The sequence below is a fragment of the Monopterus albus genome, unplaced genomic scaffold, assembly GCF_001952655.1.
Source record: "Monopterus albus unplaced genomic scaffold, M_albus_1.0 scaffold280.1, whole genome shotgun sequence".
NCBI lineage: Eukaryota > Metazoa > Chordata > Actinopteri > Synbranchiformes > Synbranchidae > Monopterus > Monopterus albus.
Window position 1 is genome coordinate 275,461 of NW_018128160.1, and position 4,173 is coordinate 279,633.

The window sequence follows — 4,173 nt, forward strand, 5'->3', positions numbered from 1 at the left end:
TTTGCCCTTTTTAAGTGAAATTTCACATAAAAGCTGCTTGTAAATCCTGTAGCTTGACAATGAGGGGAAGTGTTTGCGGTGATATTAATTGTTGTTAGTCGGTATTGTGTAACTCTGTTAAAGGGGAGCACATAGCAGTGGAGTCCCTATAGCGTGTGCTGGCCGGGTGGAGAGGAGATCCCCGCAGGTGGATACTGACACCAGCTGGGTCAAGGGAGAGTGAGGCACCACCCCTCAGGCCTAGAGGCCCCCCGTTGTCCTGCAAGCTGCAACCGGGCCCGGCACAGATGAGAGCAGCGAAGGGCACGGGAGACGAAAGGATCCAGCCCAGTGAAAGGAAGACAGTCAGTGGCTGGTTCTAGATAACCCTTTGGCCTTATGACTCATGGACTTGGAATGGGATGGAGCTGGACATTATCATTTGAATTAAGATGGCTTTTCTCTATTTTTCACTCTAGACAGCCCTTAATTCTTTAAGGAAATTAAAACAACTTAGAAAAGGTAATTAAGAATGGTAATTTGAGGCCTTTCTTGACAAAGATTTCTTCTTCAGCAGGGCCCCACATAACAGGGTCTTATTGTACACCACAACCTCCTAAATATCACTTCCTTGAAAATCTTATTCACTGGTTAAGGATTTTGCAGTGGAAAGAACTATCTATTCCAGAGTCTACCCTTTTATGTTTTATTTTTTTTCCCTTTTGCATGTAGTTCCTCATCAGAACCACCTGCACAAGTCTCTACATCTAAACATGGAAACTGAAGAAAAACATGAGTTAAGTGACTGCCTTTTTTCTTCTCAAATTATGCTGTGAATTTTTCAAGAATTTATTTTCCCTTTGGATATGTTTTTATACCAAAGCAGTTGTTTTATAGCATATAGGTGTCTGTAACCAATAATGTAGCAGTTCACCACTTTGACGCAAAGTTTATCAAGATCTTATTTTAACGTCAATACAAACAGCTGCAATATATTACTTTAGCAAAACTGGAGACCGTTGTTGAGACCGCTATTGTGTATTCTGGCCAGATTTGTTGCAAGGTTTTACCAAAACTGTTTCCATATTAATTGGTAGATTATTTTGGGAGTCTTTTAAAACTTTGGTATGTTAGAGAATTTGGTAGTTACTCTGCAGGCTCCGGAGTAGCAATATAGAAGCTGATGGTTTAAAAAAGGAGACTAATGCATTCAATTTCTGTGTCGTCGTTTTTCTTTTGCCCCCATCATACTATTTCAAAGGGTTTTGCTGCCTTTCATACATCATTTGGTCAACTTGGCTAGTTTCTACCGTGAAAGAAGACTTTATGTCATTGTCTTGGCAGGGTAAGGATAGTTGTCACAAATCAGTTTGTGTTGAATGGTCTTGTTCTGATTTGGTAGGGCAGATCCCCATGATCGTTGTCCTATTCAAAGGGAAAGGGTGTCCGTCAGCCCACTGTCACATACTTTTCCTAGGCAGACATGCATGTCCTCAAAACATTACAGTCAACCAGAATTTTCTTTTAAATCAGGGATTTTGAAGTGCTTTCTTTCTTCTGTTGCTCATTTTACCAGCTTTGAAATTAGACAGAAAACCTGCCCACAGCCACCCATCAGATTACAGGCAGGCTATAGGTCATGCTGTTGTCATTTTAAAGGAGAATCCATCATAAGAAATCATGCTTGGTATTTCCACAAACAAATGTAAAGCTACCTATATTGAGATTGGAGTTTTATCTGGATGTCAAGGTTAATTGCAAATTTGCAATCATTTTTCATACCCCGCAGAATTTGAGACATTTAGAATTTGCCAGTGGTTTTATTACTGGCACTCATACTGGTACTAAACATTCCAAAAATAAAGACTGAAAAATAAAAAAATTGACTGCAGTGACTCGTAAGTGTGCGCCTATTTCAGATCATGCTGATTGACCTCTTATTTAGAGCAGTTGTCATGAAATGCAGCCCCTTTTTAATAGTTCAAGTAGAATTTATGTATATATTTATATTTTTTTAATAAAGGAAGTATAGAACTCACTACCTTGCTCCTGCTGGTATGTTGATTATGTTTGTCAATTTGGTGACCATTCAGTGGGCAGGAACTCCTGTTTTCTTAGTGGCAAAACCTTGCCTTTTGGCAAAGGTACTTGACTACATCAGGACAACACTATGAGGTAGGGTTTGAATCAAACAGGGAAAGCTAGATCTTCAAACCTTAATAATTTTCACAGGGTATATTGTAAGTGCATGTACATCACAAACTTACTTTTTGGTTATACGAGAAGCACATGGTTGAAAAAAGGTTCCATCTTTCATAAGCCTGTTCAGTTTGTGGGTTATACACAAACACGTATACTTGTTGACATATCTGAACACCCAACAAGAGTTGAAATCTTCCTATTTAATTTAGATTTGTCCTTTTCATTATTGAGTTCACATTTTTTCCACTTTTTTGTACATGCAACATGCACTATAGAATTGAACAGCATGGGGGAAAGGATAAGTCCATGTATCCACAGATTGTAAGATCTAGTCAAGATTTTGCTGTGTTTATGACAATGCCCTTTGTATTATATTAAGACAGTCTTATGTATGATATATAAAAAGAAGTTAATTGAAATGTTCTGTGTGTCTTTATTTTTCTCTAACAACTCAATCTACATTAGCTACTTTCCAAGAAGTGTTCACTTGTCGCCTTCATTAACACTGTCATCCATAATGCGCGAACTGAGAATATCTCATGGTGCTTTTGCAACAATTAGTCAAGACAGCAAAATATCAAAAATTCCACCAATGATGTGAGGTCTGCAGTAACAATCTCAACATAGAACTTTATAAAACGAGAAGTGAAAACCCGGGTCGCTCTGGCTCGTTGGTCTAGGGGTATGATTCTCGCTTCGGGTGCGAGAGGTCCCGGGTTCAACTCCCGGACGAGCCCTTACCTTTTAACTCCTGGAACAAAAGCTATAACAATCTGATTGATGACTGATTTTTTTGTTTGCATATTAATTACTTAATGCTACTATGTAACTTATGCAGATGTAGAGAAAACCTATCATTCTTAGCACCATTCATTTTGTTGCAGTAATGGTGTCCTCAGTTTCATGCTTGGACATTGGTGTCCATGATGAGTGATGAGGCCACTGACTAGCATGGTATTGTCACAGTACATTATGTTCCTTGGCACTATGCATTTAATCACCCCCCTCGAAAAAAAACTGGGCTCGTCCGGGATTTGAACCCGGGACCTCTCGCACCCTAAGCGAGAATCATACCCCTAGACCAACGAGCCAGCTACGAGAACACATGATTGCATTTGTTTTAGTATATAGGGCCGTTCTTTTTAATCATTCCATTATTATTCTGTCACACTTAGACGCTGAAGTTAACTTCCGAACCCAAAAGCTACAGTCTACATGCTTGCACTCTACAGTACCTGTATATCTTCTACAAATATTTATAGCAAGTCTTTTATAATCGGCTAGTGGTGTTTGATCTATGGCTGGTGTAATATGGTCTGGGTGGGAAAATTTAGCTTCCCCCATGCGTACTCGGAAGATAATTGCAGTGTCGTCGGAGAGGAATGAGCAGTGCTGAAAGAAGTATTCGGATGCTTTACGTAAGTAAAAATAGCAATACAACAGTGTTGAAATACTCTGTTACAAGTAAAAGGCCTGCATTCAAAATGTTACTTACGTAAAAATACAAAAGTATCAGCATCAAACATAATTAAAGTACTAAAAGTAAAAGTACTCATAATGCAAAATGGCACATTTCATATTCCTGTATATCACATCATTGTGTTATAATTACTGATGCATTATTGTGTACGTCACATTTAATGTTACAGCCGGTAAAGAGGGAGCTAGTTTAAAGTATCCAAGAAAATAAGAAACACTACAAGTTATAGGCATTTAATTTGAATTACTGCTGGATATTTTGTGAATTTTACACAATAGATCAATGAGATCTTATAATTATTCTGTATTTTATAATTATACGGTTGTTTTGTATTAGTCTGGTTCTGAAAAGTAACTAGTAACTAAAGTTATACAAGTAAATGTAGTGGAGTAAAAAGTACATTTGCCTCTACAATTTTTTAGTTTTAACCCGGTTCTTTTGTCTGAAGGCCCCAAGAAGTAACACTCAGGATACAGGAATCAGCTTCAAGTAGATTTATTTTCTTCTGGTTA

General features: G+C 38.0%; 2 non-coding genes across 2 annotated transcripts; one reads left to right on the forward strand and one right to left on the reverse strand.

The window, feature by feature from the left end:
- The first annotated feature begins 2,846 nt into the window (after window positions 1-2,846).
- trnap-cgg (transfer RNA proline (anticodon CGG)) lies at window positions 2,847-2,918 on the forward strand. Its single transcript has one exon. It is a non-coding gene; the product is annotated as a tRNA-Pro (tRNA).
- A 282-nt stretch (window positions 2,919-3,200) lies between these two features.
- trnap-agg (transfer RNA proline (anticodon AGG)) lies at window positions 3,201-3,272 on the reverse strand. The gene has a single exon. It is a non-coding gene; the product is annotated as a tRNA-Pro (tRNA).
- Between the last annotated feature and the right edge of the window lie 901 nt (window positions 3,273-4,173).